Source organism: Chrysochloris asiatica, unplaced genomic scaffold (assembly GCF_000296735.1).
Source record: "Chrysochloris asiatica unplaced genomic scaffold, ChrAsi1.0 scaffold00056, whole genome shotgun sequence".
Lineage (NCBI taxonomy): Eukaryota > Metazoa > Chordata > Mammalia > Afrosoricida > Chrysochloridae > Chrysochloris > Chrysochloris asiatica.
The window spans coordinates 17,564,320-17,586,320 of NW_006408574.1; positions in this window are offsets into that span (position 1 = coordinate 17,564,320).

Here is a 22,001-nt window from a genome sequence, read left to right on the forward strand (position 1 = left end):
TCCTGTGTTGCCTTACTTTCTTGAAATATTTCAATTTTTATTCCATCAATTCCTGGTGCCTTGTTCTTTGCCAATTCCTTCAATGCACCTTGGAATTCCTCCTTCAGTATCATTAAACAACAACAATATTGAATAGGAGTGATGATAAAGGGCATCCTTGTCTGGTTCCTGTTCATAAAAGGAATGCTTTCGTTTCTCTCTATTGAGAGGAATGTTGACTTTGGATTTGCAAATATGCTTTTAATTATGTTGAGGAATTTCAAAAGGAAGACTTTGAATACATGAAGTATATAAGCTGCTTTTCAAATAGTAAATCAATTCAGTGGCCTGAACAAAAATGGTACATACAAGCATGTTGAAAAAGTATGAAAAGAAAGACCAAAGAGAAAGGCCAAAGACCAATTTATCTCAGTTTATAAGGTATGGCTATCTGTCACTATAGTTTGACCACTGAATTTGTGAATTGATAAAACATGAAATGGAAAACATGGTTTACAACATTTATGAATGATGAATCTCTTTATTTAAATAGTATTTTGGGTGGAAGCATAAAAACACACAATGGGAAAAACTCAGGTTGAAACTAGGATATTGTAGTAACGCATGGAAGACCATATACACAGAAAACCTATAAACCCTCACCACTGCCACCAAGTGAATTCTGATTCACAGAGACCCTATAGATCAAAGTATAACAGCTTCTTAGAATTTCTGAGACTTTAAGACAGGCTCTTCTTTCTCCCATGGAGTAACTGGTTTGTTTGAACTGCTGACATTGTGGTTAGCAGCCCAACACTTAACGCACTATTCCACTGGGGCTCCTTAAGACAACTTATAAATGTGGACAATTTGGAAACACCTGGGTTGTATAGCCCAGGGCCATATAAATGTGGGGGAGCAGAAATCGCAACATCCTGAACTAAATCATTAGGTCTTATACTAATGGGTATTGTAAGGCCCTCATAGCAGAGTCGTGGTGTGGCTCTGTATAGGATAATCACTGGACGGCTAACTGCAAGACTAGTGGTGCAAATCCTCCAGTTGCTCCTCGGTAGCCTTATACATGGCCATTATGATTTGAAACCAACTCTGCAGCACACAGTAACATAAGAGGATAGCAAAAGAGGATATAACAGCAAGGGCAGTCTTAGTTTGGGATTCATAGGATAAAGCTTTGATGCTGCCCAGAGATCCTACTTGGGCTGCTGCCCCCTCAAAACAGAAGATAAGTAGTAGGACTTTCCATTTTCTCCTTTTTTCTTCCTGTTCTTATATCCTTTTTGATGCAAAGTAAAGCTTACCAGGAAAACTTTAGCCCATAAATCTAGCTGAACTAATTTATTAACTGTTGTAACTAGTACCATTCTTCCAGACAAGGGTTCAAGAACAGTACCATAAAACTACTAGACTTCCAAAACCCATCTTAGATACCATATATTTATGAAATTCATATGTTATTTATGGTTTGAACAATTTTATAGAACTAAGATACTTCCACAAAATTTAATTCATATTTGAATAAGCAAGTAGGCCTGGTATATTAACACTCATAAAACATGGTGGCTGCAATAATGGTTGAAGCACAGCAGTAATTGTGAGCATGTCATAGAACTGGACAGTGTTTTATTCTGTTGTACACATGAGCTCGGGCTGAGTCGACAATACCTACCAACAACAGCAATATTGGAATATTGTTGTATGCAAGGTAAGCATGGGTTTACATGTGCTTACTTACAATCCGTCATGAGCAATTTCACATTTTTTATCACATCCAAACTTCTCAGTATGACTGGCTTTTGTCGCAAACTCTACAGCATCTTTCTTAAGAATCAAAGTCTCTTTTCAAATGTATAATCCAGGAGGGGATGAAGTACCCAGTTAGCAAGATAAGCACAGGCTTACTTGTGCTTATCTTGCTTATTGGGTATGCCAACCCTGACAACAATGATAAGAAAAAAAACAAACAAAACTGTATAACACGTTTGTTAAGTAAATTGTTTGGGGCAAATGAGAGCAGCAGAACTTTATGGAAGCTGTTCCTCATTGGCAGAATTGTTAGTGGATCATATATCCAGGAACAGTTTATCCAAAATACAAAGTCAAGGTGCCCTGTAATTTAATTGTGCTTACTAAGCATAAAGATGTGGTGAAACCCATGTGAAACTGTACACTACAGATTAGTAAGTGATCACAATTTTGTCTGCCTTCTGAGCTTACGGCCAGTTGGGGCATCTATCCCTGAAGATATCCTGGTTAGTCAGTCGGTCCCTACATACAGTCTGGTTAATCTGTCCCTGCATGTATCCCTAGACCACTCATCACTCTACAGAGAGGGATGCTGATGTTCATATGCAGTTGTTGGAACTTAGAATACTGCCCAGCTGGAGGGTCTCAGTTCCCTTATTTCTCTTCCTTAAGTAAGCATCCAGAGTCCTAGTCACTAGAATGGAACAATCTGATGTTAACATTGGGATCCTTCTGGAGAAGAGTAGGTTTCATTCCAACCTTGTTCTTTGGATCCCAAAAGTCTTACTTTAGGGAACTAGTCTTCTGCATTGCCTTCTATTCAGTGATGAAAGCATTGCCGAATTGTGATAGATGAGTTGCCCCTCTCTTTTCTTTCTCTGAATCCCTCTCCAAGAGTGTGGGTTGATTGAGTGCAGTAAAGCTTGTTCCTAATCAAGTCTGTGGCCTGGCACATCCAAAAATCACTAAGTTTATCTTTTATTTTTCTAGTTAAATATGAGGACGATGCTTGAACTGTGAAATGTGCATTCTAAACACTAATATTTAGTAAGTAATGCTTGCTTTCACTTTCATTAGTGTGTCACCATAGAAAAGCTGTATCATTTTCATGAGAATAGCAAGATAGTATTTAAGCTTCTTCATTTGTTTATCAATTTTGGACAAAGATTTCAGGGTTCTTATCATGATTTTTAATTTGTGTGTTTGTGTGTGTGTTTAGTAAGACATTAACTGTTTTATGATACTGAAGTCAAATCTGTAACTTACTAGTAAAACATGAAAAGCTTACTTAATGAGGTGCTAAATATTGGTCTAATTAAAAAGATGCTGCTAGTCACTATTACCATTAGAGATCCACAGTAGCTTAATATGTTACATATAATTAGTGCTAATCTTCAATCATTTGGCATTTAAAGACATTAAAAGCTACTCAAACTATCTAGCTAAGAAGCAGCTTTTAATTGATCATATCTACCTCCAGACTTAGAAAATTGTAATCTCAGCTGGAAGTCTCCAGATGGGGTTAGTTTTTAAAAAAAGTTCTTCATAGCTCTTGGTATTAACTATACTTCAGATCAAACACAGAAAGAATATGGAATACTAAGAATTAAAGGCTGAACATTGACTTGTCCTTCACTTTGCTATTTCTGATACTTTCTATGAAATTGACTCACAAAATCAGAATGGTACTAATCTCAGGAAGAAACAAAAAAAAGAAAAAACCTGTGTTTTTACTTTTTCTAGCCATATGTTATGGGTCCTGGTGTGGCATTGTAAGATAAGCACTGGACTGCTAACTGTAAAGTATGTGGTTTGAACACACTAGCTGCTCCTTAGAAACCCTCTGCAAGGTCTCTTTGGAACCAACTCAACATCACTTAGCAACACCAACAAGCCACATGTTAGTCTTCTTAGCTCCATTATGAGTAATGTAACCCCATGATGTACTCTGAACAACAAACTACACTCAGGGTGCACACATATTTACTCAGCTTTCTCTCATTAGCTGAAATGCATACTGATCACTTAGTAAGTAAGACATTAGGTTGTGGTGGAAGGACTACCTATGTACTGCTCAGAGTGGTTGGGTTCATTTCTTAGTTTCCTAAGAATGCTATCGAAAAATACCACAAACTAGCTGATTTATTGGAAGGGATGTGTGTGATCTCACAATTCTGGAGGCTAGGAGTCTGAGATCAGGGTATTGACAATGCCGATTATGCTTTTTATGCCCCAAATAATAACCTGGCCTTTATCCCTGGAATCTGTGATTCTTTCCTTATGTCAAAGGAGATTTACAGGTGGGATTTGCAAGTGGGACTATGCAACACAAGGTTGGCAGTTCCAACTCCCCATCTGCTCCTTGGAAACCCTATACTGTATCACTGTGAATCAGAACTGACTAAGTGACAATAACATCATAGATATGGGAGTGTAGTGCCTTCATATGCTAAGCAATGGACTACGAGCCACAATATCCATGGTTCAAGCTGCCAGCCACTCAGCAGAAGAAAGATGTGGCTTTCTGCTCCTGAGAGTATTTAAAAGCTCAGAAACCCTATACAGGGTCACTATGAGTCAGAACTGGCTGACGGCACTCAAAAACAACAACATCATAGATGTGGGAATATGGTAGTTCCATATGATAAGCACTGGACTGTGTGGACCTCAAGGTGTGTGGTTCAAGCCCATCTACTGCTCTGCTGGAGAAAGATGAGATTTTCTGCTCCCATGATTTAAAGCTTCTAAACCCTTATCCAGAATTGCTAAGTTGGAACCGACTTGATGCACTTAGCAACAATAATCATAGATGTGGATGGTAAAGTACAGAAATGTTACGCAAGTGGTACTGGTGGGTTTCAAACAACCTGAGAGTTTTGCAGCATCTTAAGTATTACAGATGTGGAGACAATAAAAGAACACTTTGTGAATACAAATGCAACAAATGAAACTCAGATCAATTATCAAGAGGACATGGTGACAGCAAGTAATCAAAGGAGTGGCTCAAACTCAGATTTTTAATTTCTAGTAGGCCATCGTGTCACTGTACTGTAATATACAGGTCAATGCTAGAGAAAATCCAAGACTTCTCCACCAAAAAGCATATGATAATCAGTACCTTGAGTAAATCTGATGACATAATATTGGAAGTTCTCTAATTTTTATTTCTAAACAAGTTAAAGAAGTGGGAATGCCCAAGGACAGTGCTGTGACCTTAAGAAGGACACCACCAAATCCATCATTCAATTATGCCATCCAGAAAACCACTTCTAACATGATCTAGATAATTGTTTTATGGTAATCTAAAATACTTGAGTTGAAGTTAATTTATGAAACAAAGGCATTGTTCTGTGTATTTTTTCTTCCTTTCCTCCAAGAAACACATACAAACACTTTGCTAACGGAGGAAAGAAAAAAAAAAAAAGAAACACGCAAGAACGTCCAAAAAAGTTGTTTTTTCTCACGTTCATATGAAGCAGAATAAACTGAAAACTAAAATCCTCCAAAGAATGGGAGAGTCCAGTCTCTCCTGCCCCCACTGTTCCCTTTTTTAAGCCCTTCATCTGAGAGGCATGGAGATAAAAGGAGTTGGTTATCTCAGTAGATAAAGAATGCCACAGGAGAAAAAGTTAAATAAAGATTTAGAGATGGACAAAACAGTGTGGAATGGCAAAGGGGCACCTTGACAGAATGAAGACTTATAAAAGGTGTCAATGAATTTAGTCACAGACAAAAGAAATGAAAAAAAAAGAAAGAGAAAGAGAGAGTAGAAGCTTATAGCTTATAGATGATTTCCTTAAAGAAAACCTCTATTACTTATTTCTTAGGAATATTAGATATTGTGAATTTTTTAACTAAACAACCTGCCTTTTTTGTAATGTATCCTTGGAAACATTTTAAATGAGGAGTACAAAATTCAAATCAAAACAAATATTAATTATGCTGTAGGCATTCTTCCATAGCTAAATACATTCTCCACCATTTCCTATGTTCTTCTTCCTCAGAGGTTGGCAAGCTGAATTAACCAGTGAAATGAAATTATACTTGAGAAGTGTGAAATCCAGGTAATCCCCAGTTTATGAATGAAATCCATTCCTGAGTTTATCTTTAAGAATTTATAGGTAAGTCAGAATAGGCACTGATAGTTTTTATTTAGTCTGATTTTAGTGCAAGAAAAAGCTCGAAGACTATTTAGTTGGCTTAACAAGTTGCCTGGGCAGCAAATATAGGTGATTATGATGAATTTGTTGTGAGTAACTTGGTTCATTTGTTTGAAAGTGAGGGCAAATTTACATAATATCAAAGAGCAAATACTATGTATGAGTAGGAGCCAACTGGATGACACTTAACAACAACCTGCTGTCTGTAATTCACACACGGTATCCCCGGGATTGTCTGAATCCATCTAAGTTATACTCGTCCCCTGCCTCTGCTGGGCATTGGTCAAGACCCCTTTGTTGTTGCCCTGTTAAGTACTGTTTGATCAGTTCTGTCTCATAGTCAACCTGTGTAGGGTTTCCGAGGAGCAGCTGGTGGGTTTGAACCACTGACCTTTTAGTTAGCAGTCCAGTGCTTATTCTACAGTGCCACATTAGGTCATTTTTGTTGTTGTTGTTGGTAAGTGCCATAGAGTTGGTTCCAATCCATAGGGACCTGTATAGGTTTTCTGAGGAGCAGTTGGTTAGCTTGAACCTCCAAACTTGCAGTTCAAACAAACTTTGCAGTCCAGAGAATTAACACACAGCGCCACACCAGGATTTCTAGGAGATATCAAATCAGAGGTTCCTCACCACCCTTATATAAAATTGTATAGTATTTGCATATAGTCTACACAATCCTTTCTTATACTTTACCATCTCTTTTGTTGTTGTTGTTGGTAATTCTTTCGAGTCTGTTTTAACTCACAGAGACAATGTATATGGTTTCCAAGGAGCATCTGGTGAGTTTGAACCACCGATTTTGTGGTTCAAACCGATCTTGTGGTCCAGTGTTGTATCCAACAATGAGTGCTAGAGAAAAAGACTGAGGGTCTGTGAAATTGGCAGAAGTCACAGCAGGGTACCACATCACCTCAGCTTAGTGTTAGGCATGCAGCAGATTCATGTTTTCCCTTTTGGAACCTTCTAGAATTTTGTTTTCCCAAATATCTTTTAGTTGAACTTTGTTGAATTCATGGACATGGAATCTGTGGATCTGGAGGGCCATTGTATTGTACTACACAAAACAAACAAAAAATCCAAATAACAGCAATACTTCACGTACTCATTATAAGAATTTAAAGACTAGAAAAAGGTGGAAGGGAGTATCTAAGTAACCAAAGCAGATCACACACCATTTAAGTATTTAATTCTGAAGAGAGCTTTACAGAGTCTTGGTGGTGGTGGCTGTGGGCTGTGGAGTCGATTCTGACTCATAGTGACCCTGTACAGGGTTTCTGAGGCTATAAATCTTTACGAGAGCAGAAAGCCTTATCTTTCTCCTACAGAACAGCTGGTAGTTTCGAACTTCTGACCTTGAGGTTAGCAGCCCAACCCGTAACCACTATGCTACCAGAGATCCTTTGTGAGAGTCTTAGAGACTTACAATTCAAATGTATATGGTTGTCTGGTTTGTCAACTCATAGAAAACAGGAAATAAGAAAATTCAAATTAGAAAGTGAAATTTTCATTTTGCATCTCCTAACCCTTAACCCCACAGTACCAATTCTAAGAAGTAACTATAGAGATATATGTGTACTTACCTACTTGTAAAGAGATATTAAGTGTTCCTTCCCAAATCCATTTTAAATAATAAAATAATTGGAAATAAATAAATCGTTATTCTAAGGTTAAAAAAAAATACCCACTGGAATACAGTAAGTCCCCAGATTACAAACGAGATCCTTTCCAGGTGTGTCTTTAAGAATGTGTAAGTAATCTGGAACAGGTACAAATGATTCTTATTTAGCTTGACTTTAGTGTTCTGCTGTACAAGTGGATTTTTAAGAAAAATGATAAGTGAAAAAAGTAAGATACGTTATGATCCCACTTGTGTATAGTTTTCTATGTTTCTACGTCCTGGTGTGGCGCTGTAGGATAAGCACTCCACCACAAGGTTGGTTTGAACCTCAGGGTATGGGATTCAAACTCACCAGGCTCTCCTTGGAAACCTTATACAGGGTTGCTATGGGTCTGAACCAACTCAATGACATTTAACAACACCAAAAACAACAAACCCAAACCATATGAAAAGTAAATTTTAGTTGATTTTGCTGAGCAAATGACAGCAAGTCTTTGACGGGGTAGTATAGTGAAATCACACTCTCTCGCTCATTGTACAAATGAAAACACTGAAGCCAATTGTCTTTGCTCAGGCCACTCTATTTGAACACTGGATGCAGACCCAGGCAGTCTAGATCCAGCCTGAACACTGATAATGATTTTCTTTTCCTTTTTATCATTTTTATTGTGAACTGAGTGATAGTTTACATGGAAGAACACTGGCTTTACACCATCATTTCATTGCAATGATTACAATCTCCTCCATGCATCATCATCCAACAGTATTTACTTCCATTCCCTCTGTTTTTCTTTCTTTTTTGGGGGTGGGGTGGGGTGGGGTGGGGTGGGGTGGGGAGATGTACACAAAAACACTAGGACTATATAATAATTTAAACAACCAAAGGGCACATTCTGCAAGTCTGCCTCCTGGCCACCAGCTCTCAGTCCCTTTCTTTCCATGAGTCTAGAGTCCTCAGCTGCTCCCTCTCTCCATGTCTTCATCTTTGCCTCCGTCTCTGGTTTTGCTGCTCTCTGGATAAGGTCCAACATTCTACTTGTGTGTTTCTCCCTTGATGGTCCTAGGGTCCTCTGTTTCTGGAGTATAAGATTAACTGCTCCATTTTGTTACAAAACTTCTACCTTTACAGTTGTGACAGTCTCAATTAATCATGATAACAATTACTCACTATTGAATCATAAGAATCTTATCCCCATCTCTTTTCACCAGACCCATCTAGACAAGAAGAAAACTATTCAGTGGGGACTCTATCTTCAGCCTATAACTATTTTCAACAATGCTTTTCATCAGAAAGAAAGTAAGTTGACACATTCTATATTAAGAACCAACTGTAGACAAGTGAATTCTGATGCATGGCAAGCATATGTATGTCAGAGAAGAACTCTGTTCCACAGTGTTTTTAATGGTTACTTTTTTCAAAGTAGATACACCTTTCTTGTGAGGTGTATCTGCATGGACACAAAACTTTTCAGTTAGTAGTTACGCCAAATTTTGTACCACTTAGGAGCTCTGGTGGCATAGTGGTTATGAATCGGCCTGCTAACCTCAAGTTCAGCAGTTCAAAACTACCAGAGGTTCTGCAGAAGAAAGATGAGGCTTTCTGGTCCCATAAAGATTTACAGCCTTGGAAACCCTGTACAGGGTTACTATGGGTTGGAACTGACTCCATGGCATACCACCACCAGGGATACTATGGGTTGGAACTGACTCAATAGCACACTACAACAAGGGACACCTGTTGCTGTTGTTGTTAAGAGTTGTCACGTCAGATCTGACCCATAACCACCCTATATAGGGTTTCCAAGGAGTGGCTAGTGAGTTTGAAGCACTGATCTGTAGTTCAAATTGGCCTTGTGGTCCTGCACTTATCCTACAGCATCACACTACGGTGTTAGGGACTCCTACTTTGTTGTGGTTGTTAAGTTCCATCAAGTTGGTTCCGACTCATAGCCATCCTGTATAGGGTTTCCAAAGAGTGGCAGGTGAGTTTGAACCTCCAACCCTGCGATACAAAACGACCTTGGGGTCAACTGCTTATTCTTAGTGCCACAGCAGGATTCCTGGGGGTTCTACTATATATAATAAATAATGATTTTTTAAAAAATTACCTGGTCATTTATTCAACTTAATCAGGCTTCTAATTAGAATGAAACAAAATATAAACAAACAAAAAAAACAAAAATTAAGCACAAAAGAACAGAACATAAAATAAATTCTTTCTCTCAGCTGTATGTCTTTTTATATCTGTGTGTGTACAACTGTATGTTTTATAAACTGCATCAAGGTTGTTGTGATTGTTAAGTGCCATTAGAGTCAGTTCTGACTATTAGTGACCCTGTATAAGGTTTCTGAGGCAGTTAAGTTTTGCTGGAGCAGAAAATCTCCTCTTTCTCCCACGGAGCCACTGGCAGATTCAGATTGTTGACCTTGTGGTTAGCATCAAAGTTAGACAGTTTTTCACAAAACAATTCTGCCCAATAGAATTTCCTAGGAACATAGCATTTCCTGCTATTGGAAAATGTGGTGATCCTTCAATCAAAACGGGTTCAGAGACCATTCACTGGAGTTCTGCAATCAGCACTAAATATTATAGGCTTTGTAGTGAAATGTATGTACTAATTTTAATGTGTAAAGCCTCTTTTGGTCATCCACCGGGCTGCCTCTGACCCTGTAGTCATCCTGCAGCTGGGATTGGCTATACCACTCATAAACACGGGTCTTTGGTTTAAATCTTAGGAGACTAGAGGCAGATGTTTTCATTAATCTTTTATGTAGTTTTTCATAAACATTTACCTCAGGATCGCATGAAGATACTTACATAGTTCTACACCTCCTTGATTTATAATTTAAGGTATTTGGTTTATATTGAGGATGATCAACCCTGGACAAATTGTACATAATGATTTTAGAAATCTCCACTTCCTTATCTGACCTCTTTTCTTCACCTTCTATGATTCTTCTTCAACCACCTCAGTGTCCAGGGCTTTGATTGCTTTCTCTTCTACACTTTTCTATCCTCTTTCACTGCTAAAATTTCCATGAACTAGCAAACAATCAAACAGATCTGTGGTGGAAGTGCAGTCAGAGTGCTGCTCCTAGGAAGCCAGGGTGGCCAGACTTCATCTCTCATATTTTGGACATATTATCAGGAGGGACCAGTCACTATTTAAGGACATCATGTTTGATAAAATACAGGGTCATAGAAAAAGACGAAGAACTCCAGTGAGATGGGCTCAGGCATAGCAACGATTGTGAGGTTGGCCAGGACCAGGCAATGTTTCATCCTGTTTTGCATAAGATCACTGTGAGTTGGTACCAACTCGATGGCACCAAACCACTGCTACTACTTCACTGCTATAAATTATCTGCAACAACTGTTAGTTTTAAAATATTACTTCCACCTTAATTTTTAAACACTATTAAGGATAAACCCCTTGTAGAGTAGCTTTAAGGATGTGTTGGGTTGGAGGTGCTTCATCTGCCAAGCTCATATTAATGCTTCTAACTATTCTTTCAAGTCCAAGGGGTTATGCATTGGGCTGCTAACCACAAGGTCAGCAGTTGGAATCCACCAGATGCTACTGGAGAGAAAAGGAGGATTTCTGTTTCTTTAAAGTTTTACCACCTTGTGTTTCATGAGTTGGAATCCATGTGATGGCAGTAGAGTGTGCTTCAAAAAGCCCTGGTGGTGCAACAGTTAAGTGCTCTTCTGCAAACTGAGAGAGTGACCATAGAACCCACCCAACAGTCCTGAGGGAGAAAAGACCCAAAAAGATTACAGTCAAGAAAACCCTATGGGCTGTTCAACTCATCACATGGGTTGCAATGCATTGAAAATTGACTAGAAGGCACCTAACAATATCACCTCTCTTTTTCAATGTCAAACCTAAAGCAGCTATATTTATTTTATTCAACCTTGCCTTTGGCGATCATTAATTGGATGAGGTGTGGCCATTTGTTAAAATGTGGAGCAATCAAAATATTTCCCTTAAGAAATTAAATATGGGAATAAGAATTTCTAATTCAGATTTGAACAGAGATGGCAAGCCTCAGGAAATATGGCTCTGTCCTCATCTGCCCCGAGGTTGGGTTGAGTATCAAATAAATCCGGTGTGCAAATAAAGAAAAAGGTTTTAGATGAGAATAAGAAACAATTCTGCATCTCTGGAATTAGAATCACAAACCATTTGGAAGCCCTGTTGCATTCTTGCTGTCGAATTCAATGTGACAGCTTTGTTTCCGTGTGAAAATTACCCCATTTTACTTTAGTAAAGATTGAAATGGTTTCTGTTACTAGCTGAGGAAGAACTCTGATGCATAATGACACCTGCCATCCCCCTTCCCTCTTAGAGTAAGATCATGCAGCATTCTTTGGGTAGATCTATTCATTTCATACAGTTTATGAACTCAGATCAAAATGCTTCCCTCCCAGCTCCAAGTATGTAGCTTTTAGTGTAGGTAGAGTTTCTTGTTTTTCTGCAGCTTGGTTTAGAAATGGATATGTGGTACAATGAGAGCCAATGAGATGAAAGGACATTTATTGGCATTTCTGGCTCTTATTTACCCTTTGAGTCTTGAAACTGCTAACCTTTTGCTTAGTTGCCAAGTGCATAACCAATGTACCATCAGTGCTCCTTTTTTGGGTCCTGTTTTTGTTAAGTGCTGTCAAGTCAATTCTGACTTACAAGAAAACCTATATAGGGTTTCTGGGGAGCAGCTAGTGTGTTTGAACCGCCAACCTTTTCATTAGTATTCTAATACTTACTTTACAGCACCAATCCACACTTATAAATTTCATGAGATGAAATTTATGTGTAGAATATGTGTAGAAACAAGAATGGACATGGATCAAGGAAACTATATGAAATTATGTGAATATATGAGTGTATTATTGAATTTAATTTCCAGAATTACAAGGGTAACAAATATTCTAATTTAATCAAACCCTTGACAATCTACCCACTTGGATATATGACTAATAGACTCAAAATGAAGTTATGTGTGCACACTTCCATAATATCTTAAAGTCTTTCACTGTTAAATTTTGATTTCTTCAAGTTATCTCTTACAAACTAAGGTGCACTGATATCTACATCCACAGTAAATTCAAGGTCTGTTATAACATTTACCTTAGTTTTCAAGTAGCTGAGATCATTAGGGTAGATAGAAATTAGGAGTCCTGTTGTAGTGCCTTAGGATAAGCACCCGAACTCAAGGTCGGTTTGAACCACAAGGTTGGCCGTTCCAACTTACCAGCTGCTCCTTGGAAATCCTATTTAGGGTCACAAGGAATTGGAACTGACTCAATGGCCTTTAACAACAACGACTTATCCAATAAGGAACTCCAGTAGTGTAGTGGATCACAAGTTGGGCTGCTAACTGAAGGTCAGCGGTTCGAATCTGTCAGTTGTTCTGAGGGAGAAAGACGAGGCTTTTCTTGCCCAGTAAAGATTTATAGCCTCCAAAAACCTATACAGGGTCACTATGAGTCAGAACCAACTCAACAGCATCCAACCACCACCACCATATCCAATATCAACTGTGGAACTTAAAATGTGTGCTTAAATAAACAAGCAAATACTGATTGCTTAGAAAGTACAGAATTGATTAATAGATAGATATTAAAAAATTAAATAATGGTTATATAAAATTATTACTACATGATAATTATTCAAAGTATAGAAGTATAACTTCCTTGAGTTAAAAAACAATACCAAGCAACTGTTATTAGTAATCAATTTTATCAATACATTTTGAAACAAACACTCATCTAATACTTTTATATCAGATTAATACTTTAAGAGATTATATAAATATGAATATCTAACAGGTCATTTGGTGTTACAATAACAACCAGGTATGATTATTAGTAAAATAATTTAAACTACATAATAATTTTAAGAAAAGTTACCATTTGCTAATTAATAGAATGTAAGTGTGAGCCTTGCGTGGTGCTTCAGGATAAAGCACTGGACGCCATGGTGGGTGGTTCAAATGCACAAGTCACTCTTACAGGGTCGTTATAAGTCGGAACCAGGTGGACAGCAGTTAACAACAACAATATCCTTATAGCAAGTGAAAATATTAATACGAATGATCTTTAGTATAAATTGAAGCAACACAGTCAATTCTTATGGCTATAACCTTCAAACCAAAAGGATTAGAGGTAACAAACAAAATATATGCATTTGTAACTTGTTTTCATCCAACAAATGCTAAATATTACTAAGAATTATCTGCAATATTTGTAGTGATGGCAGAGTATCATTGTTATGATGGAAATCTGATGATTTCCTCTTTTTAGTGCTCTGCAATCACTGAGTGTTTTATTATCTAATGCCCTATGATAATATCTCAAGATTCTTCCAAATCAGTTTCCTCAGAAATTCAAATGCTGCCTGTCTCTTTTCATTTTCTATCCACGATGGTATCTCAGACTTTATTGACTCATCATAGAAATGTGTCTGAAAATTCCTGAATAAATTTTATGTCCGTTTCAAATTTCCTTCCAGTTTTGATTCTCTGTGATCTTTTTCCTTTGAGACATGCATCACTGCTATATTCCTTAGTCTATTTCAGGAGCTATTGCTTTAAAAGTTCTAACTTCACTTGAATTGTCAACTTTTATCACTCTCTCTTCCCCCCGCCCCAAATATTCTTAAGTACCTGTTCTAGTTTTATTTTCCTAAGAGTTTCCCTCTGCACTATTAATAAAGTGAAATCACCATCAATCTCTTTCCTTAATTTCATTGTCAATCTCAACTCGAGAGTAGTCTTTGTTTCTGCTTCCTCTTAAATATATGTTTTTCAGCAATACAATTTTTCCAGGAAAGTTCATATGCTATTACATATTTAGCTTGATAGATTTTTATAAAGGTACCAATTCATGCAAACAGCACCCACATAAAAAATCAGATATTTTCAAGTACTCAAGACACTTCCAACTTTCTCTTACTCCTTTCACTATGGCTACCAAAAGTAATAACTATGCTTATTTTAAGTACCACAGATCAATTTTGCCTGTTTTTAATTGTTACGTAATCAGGAGAATTATGTAATCTTTTGTGCCAGGCTTGATCTCCTGAACATATTGTTGTGAGTGGTTGTAATTCATTTTCGCTGTGCTATCAAGTCCGTTGTGAGACTATACCACAATGTTTTTATCCATAGTATAATGATGGACATTTGAATTATTTTAATTTTTCATAATTAAGAACCATGTTGAAAAGACAGCTTTCTCTCTCTCTCTCTCTGGATTACTAACCACAAGCTCAGTGGTTCAAATCCATCAGCTGCTCCTTGGAAATGATAGGATCACTATGAGTTGGAACCAACTTGAGGGTATTTAACAACAACAAAGAAAAAGGTTAGCATAAAACACCAAAACAGTTGTCTAAAGACTACAATTCATTCTCCCATCAGCATCATAGGAGAGTTTTTGTTGATCCAAATTCTGACCTACATTTAGAATTGCTTTTTTGTTTTTGTTGTTTTCAAAGTTATTTGGACACATTTGTCTATTCAAACACTTACACAGATCTTTTATTTTTAAGTCATTTTGGTTGAGATGGCTTGTCATGTCTTGGTGGGATTTTATTTTGTATTCATGATGAAAAAGAAGCTGAGTTCATTTCAAGTTTATTAACCCTTTATTTATGATTTGTTTAAGAACTCGTCTCTCTTTTGCTTAATGTTATTATTATTATTTTTCTATTTGATTGACATTTAAAAAATAATGTGTAACAGATAGTTTCCTACTTTGGGTATGAATCCAGTGTTAGATATATGAAGGGGAATTTTTAAAGTTCATGGAAAAGTGGAACTGAAAGGAAAGGGAATTTTTCCAAGAAATTTTGAAGCACCTTATTCCATATGTTTTCCATCTATGTGCTTTGTTATTAATTTTCTTAATGGTGTCTTATAATAAAGGCTTTTAATTTTTTCTATTCATAGTTAATAATTTTGACATCTTGTTTAATCTTTTCTATCAAAATATTACCACCACTCATCTGTCGGTTTGTCATGCTGTGGTGGCGTGCATGCCGCTGTGATGCTGGAAGCTATACCACTGCCATTTTGAATACCAGCAGGGTACACCCATGGTGGACAGGTTTCAGTGGAGACTAAGGCAGACTCAGAAGAAGGAGAGGCAGGCTACTTCTGAATGTTGTTGTTAAGTGCTGTCTAGTCAGTTCCAACTCATAGCGACCCTGTATAAGGTTTCTGGGGAGCAACTGGTGCCTTCAACTGCCAACCTTGTAGTTTGCAGTCCAGTGCTGATCCAGAGCCACACCAGAAACTGAAGTGGAACACTGTCAAAGAGCACTTGAATATTGAAAATTGAAACATAATGAAAACATCAGAATACTGTCAGCTAGAGCACCAGAGGAATATACAACTGGGGAAGAGCTCCCTCTTCCAAGGAGAGTTCACTGTGCTGACATGACTAGAGTAAAGATTTCAGGACCTTCATTTGTTGATGGGTTACAACTCAAAAATGAGAAACAGCTGTAAACATCCATTAATAAATACTAGGAACATGGAACATACAACATATGAGTTTAGGAAAATTAGAAGTTGTTAAAATGAATTGGAATGCTGAGTTGAAATGAATTAGTATTGGCCATTTCCATTCTGGCAATCATATGGCTTACTATGTCAGGAATGACAGTTAATGAGAAATAACATCACATTCTTCATCAAAAACAACAATGCAAGATTTGCCTTGAAGTATAATGTTGTCTTTGATAGGATAATATCTATATGTCTATAAGTTAACACTGAAACTGAAGAAAATTAAAACAAGTCCACAAAAGCCAAGATTTGACCCATAGCATATCCCACCTGAATATAGAGATCATCGCAAGAAAAGATATGATGCATTAGACACCAGTGACTGAAGACCAGAAGAGTTGTGAGACAACATCAAGAGCAACATACAGAAAGAAAGCAAAAAGTCACTAAGAAGGCAAGAAAGAAGGAAAAGACCAAAATGGATGTAAGAAAAGACTCTGAAACTTTCTTTCCAGCACAGAGATGCTAAAGCAAATGGAAGAAGTAAGGAAGTAAATGAGCTGAATAGATAATTTCAAAGGAAAGCTCGAGAAGAAAAAGCCAAGTATTATAATGATAATAATGTGCAAAGACCTAGAGTTAGAAAACCAAAAGGGAAGAACACACTCAACATTTCTCAAACTGAAGTAACTGAAGGAAAAATTGAAGCCTCAGCTTGAAATATCAAAAGATTATATGAATAAAATATTGAATAAAGCAGAAAGCATCAAAAGAAGATGGAAGGAATATACAGAGTCACTGTACCAAAAAGAAATGAATGATGTTCAACCTTTTGTTAGCATAGGAACAAGAGCCAATGGTACTGAAAAAGTCCAAGGTACTCAGAAGGCATTGGCTTAATTGACTATGCAAAGGCTTTCGACTGTTTGGATCATGACAAGCTATGGACAGCATTGCAGAGAATACATATTCTAGAACACCTAATTGTGCCCATGAGGAATCTATACATGGGCCAAGAGACAATCATTCCAACAGAATGAGGGACACGGAATGGTTTAAAATCAGAAAAGGTGTGCACCAGTCTTGCATTCTTTCATCATACTTATTCAAACTGTATGCTGAGCAAATAATTCAAGAAACTGGATTGCATGAAGAAGAATGTGGCATCAGGATTGGTGGAAGACTCATTAACAACCTGCAATATGCAGATGATACAACTGATTGCTGAAAGCAAAGTGTACTTAAATACTCACTAATTAAGATCAAAGACCACACCCTTCTGTGCAAGTTGCACCCTTCACCAATGGACCAATACAAAATATTATGATAAACGGAAAAAAAATTAAAGTTGTCAAAGACTTCATTTTGCTTGGATCTACTATCAACACTCTTAGAAGCAGCAGTCAAGGAATTGAATGATGCATTACATGAGGACAAGTTGCTGCATAAGACCTCTTTAACTTATACAAGAGCAAAGATATCACTTTGAGGACTAAGGTGCACCTGACTCAAACCATGATATTTTCAATAGCTTCATATGCATGTGAAAGTTGGACAGTGAATAAAGAAAATCACAGAAGAATTAATGCATTTCAGTTATGGTGTTTGAGAAGACTATTTAAAGTACCATGGACTGCTTGAAGAAGAAACAAACTTATATTGAAAGAAGTATAGCCAGAATGTTTCTTAGCAGCCAGGATTTTGCAACTTCATCTCTAGTACTTTGGACATATTATCAGGGGCCAAGTCATTTTACCCAGAACATCATGCTGGGTAAAATGGAGCATCAGCAAAAAAGAGGAGGACTCCCAATGAAACGAATTGACCCAGTGATAGCAGCAATTGGTTCAAGTTTAACAAATGTCAGGATGGCACAAGACTGGGAAGTGTTTCACTCTGTAGTAGATCAGGTCCCTTTGAGTCAGAACTGACTTGACTGCATCCAACAACAACAACAACATCATCAAAGTATTATACAGATAGCCTGTATTTCTTTCAGAAAACTTTATTATTGTACCATTTTCACACTTTTTTGTGATATTGTATGAGATGATCAAGATTCATTTTATTCCTTTAAGGATATTTAATTGATCCAGAACCATTTTTTGTATAGAACATTCTTTCCACACTTTACTGAAGTGCTACTCTAGTAGGCAGTTTCCAAGTTGACCCTCAAAGACTCCCACTTTCTGGTATTAAAGTTCTTGTGTAGTTCACTTATACATCAGAATTGGTTTCGGTGACCAGCAACTTTCAGCATAAGTGTATCAATACTGTGTTTAGTCTGTAAAACACTGTTTCAGACCACTCTCTGACACATTCTCCCTTGTCTTCATATTCACTCTGGATGAAGCCTCCTGCCCTGTGAGGCTAGAGAGACACCCAGGTGATAAACAGCTGAAGCCTGTTGCTAATAAATACCTATGTTAACTTTGAAGCCAAAGCTGTAACCTTGCAGCTTGACTGCATCTGCAGGTGGAGTCCGAACAACCCAGACAAACCTCTCCAGAATTCCTGACACATAACTCAATGAAACAATATGTACATTGTCTTATATATTTATATTTAATTTATATGTATATAAAGCTGAACATTTTGGGGTTATTTGTTTAACAGAAGTGATACAATCACCAAATGACTCTATATATTGGTTTATTTATGAACTCTGTTCATTGGTCTATCTTTTACTCTTTGTGCCAAGACCATGCTGAATAATTATTGTAGTTTAAAAATAAATCTTGCTATGTGGTAGAGTAAGTTCTCAAATGTTGTTGTTCTTCTTTAGGAGTGCTTTTACTACTCCAGGTCTTTTTTATTTCCAGATAGAGACAGTCCTAACATTACCAATGTCTGACTTATGGACAACATGCACTTGCCCTTTAATGATGTGTGAATGTGCCCTTACTTTGAAATGAATAAATCAACCTGTACTTGCAATAAATTCTCTATCACAATCATCTAGCTGCACATGCAGCTTTTAAATCATTGAAAAGGTTTCTAGAGGTTTCTTGCATTAAAGTAAGACTAAGTAAAACCTATATGTACCTGTTCTGACTTACCTACAACTGACTGTTAAACACACTTAGGGATGGATACATTCATAATCTGGAGACTGCCTGTATCAGTTTGTAAATTACCATACACTCACAGACATAAAGTATCTGCAGTTATTCACTGAAATTTAACAGAAGGTATGGAGCCATGGTGTGGTCCTGTAGGATAAGCACTGGACTTCTAACCACAAGGTTGGCAGTTCAAACCCACCAACCACTCCTTGGAAACCCTATTTAGGAGTTCTAGTAACGTAGTGGTTACGAATTGGGCTGTGAACCGCAAGGTCAGCAGTTCAAAACTACCAGTTGCTCTGCGGGAGAAAGATGAGGCTTTCTACTCCTGTAAAGATTTATAGCCTTGGAATCCCTGTTCAGGGTCACTATGGGTTGGAACCGACTCGATGGCACTTAACAACAACAACAACATTAGGCATAATGAACTCAATGGCAAAAACCACACAAAGTTCCTGGGTGGCACAAACTGTTAAGCATCCAACTACAAGATGAAATGTGGGAGATTTAATCCCACTAAGAGACAACTCAGAAGATAAGCCTGAAGATCTACTTCTGAAAGTTTACATATAGCCTTGAACTCCCTATGGAAAAGTTCTATTCTGCTCATGTGGGGTTGCTATGGTTGGAATCAGTTACAAGGCAACTAACAATAACACAGATCATTTCAATTTTGGACAGACTTTTTGTTGTTGTTGTTGTTGTTGGGTGCCATTGAGTCAGTACTGACTCATAGTGACCCTATGCATAGCAGAACGAAACACTGCCTGATCCTGGGCCAACCTCACTTTTGTTGCCACGCTTGAGCCCATTGATGCTGCCACCTGGCCAATCCATCTCATTAGGGGGTCTTCCTCTTTTTAATTCTAGATCTTCTAATCCATGGACATTAGTCAGTTTATGCAGGTCTTTATAAATAACTATCAAAATTGCTTAATGGTTTACTTCGTGGAAATCTTGCACTTATTTCAACTAACATGAATTTTTTGATGCTATTGAAATAAAAAGGCATCAACTATAGTTTATTCTTGGAAATACCAGCGTATTCTGTTGTCTTACTTTTGTCTGTTACTTTCCTTGGTAGATTAGCTTTGGTTTTCTAGATGTATAATCACATTGTCTATTAAAAAAAAAAAAAAAAAAAGGCAAACAAACACATAACTACTTATTGCTTAAAAAATTGTATCACTTTTCTTTTTATTTCTTTATGACATTTATAAGAACCCCGATTCAAATGTGGAATAGAGGTGGCAGAGTCTATTTTTTTCAATATCTAAGGAAAATCATTAATAATTCATAATTTTATGGGATGCTTAAAATATCTTTTTCTTGAAAGATATTCTTCATCATATTAGGAAATGAGGAACTTGTCTTTTATTTATTTTTTTTTACCTAAAATAAATATTTACTTAAATAAGTGTTGAAACAAAAATCCAAACTGTGCTTAATAGAAAATTATTAGGTACCCAGCACTTAGGAACTGAGGCATAAAGAATGAGATGGAGTCAGCTTTCTAAGCACTGGGCGAAGAGCTTTTTAGCAGACAGACAGAGGAACAGTTTCTATTCTTGGTGCAGGTAGTCACAGTAACTACTAACTGTTCCCAGTTATTCATGAATGAAGGAAAAAAAAGTTAAGAATAATGACTTTGAATATTATTCTAGCTCCTTTTTTAATATCCCAGAGCATAACCTCTGTATAAGAGGGATGGTCAAAATGTATGACTATTAAGGTTTTAGTTCATATATTCATGGGTTTATCCAAACTAAACATTTTTGGGCATATTTCTGTGTTTAGCACTTGAATGCAAACAAGTCCTCTCAGTAACACACTTATTTTGGTCCCATTATGGTGCCACTAAAAAAGGTTATTTGTGTGCCATGGGGAGAGGGAGAGTGGATTTTTATGAGATCAACGCAAATATAGAAATTTTAACAAAACTCAAGTGGGCATCTTCCCAAGTCATTGAAGAACTGTAACAAGTTTATGTGAATACTATATCACATAAACAATAGTTTTTGGATGGATCAAGCTTTTTAAGGAAGGTTGTGAAGATTTAAAGTCAATAGCAACATGGTGGTGGTGTGCGGTGGATTAGGTTCTAACTCATAGAGATCCTGCATAGGATTTACGAGACTGTAAATCTTTATGGGAGCAGAAAGCCTCATCTTTCTCCCACAAAACAGCTGGTATTTTCAATCTGCTGGCCGTGAGGTTAGCAGCCCGAATCATACCCACTACCTACCTGAGCTCCTTGAAAAGCAAAGGAAGACTATTATTATCAGTGAATGAAAAACGGTGGCTGAAATTCAGGAACTGGTGGAAGAAGTCCATAGAATTACCACTGATGCTCAATAGCTTCTGAAGTTGAGATCTCACTTTGGCATTTTCAACTCAGCAAGTTTTTGACTCAACAAGTACCAAACGTGTTGCTTGGAGATCAGCGAGGTCAGAGAGGGAATCTTTCCATAGTTCTTATAGGCAAGATATAAGCTAACGAAGCTAACTTAGCTTAGAGCTTGCCTAAAAGACCTATGGAAAGATGTCTTCTCTGACCTCGCTGATCTACAGGCAAAACTTTTGACACTCATTGAGTCAAAAACTTGCTGATTAGTCGATCAGTTTGTCAAGCTGCAGTGGTTTGTGAGTTGTGATTCTGGAAGCTATGCCACCAGTATTTAAAAAACCAGCAGGGTCACCCATGGTGGACAGGTTTCAGATGAGCTTTCAGACGAAGAGAGTTGAGGAAGAAGGAGTGACAAACTACTTCTGAATATTTAGTCACTGAAAACCTTATGAACAGCAGAGAAATACTGTCAGATATAGTGCTGGAAAATGAGCCCCTCAGGTTGGCAGGCACTCAAAATGGGACTGGGGAAGAGCTGCATCCTCAAAGTA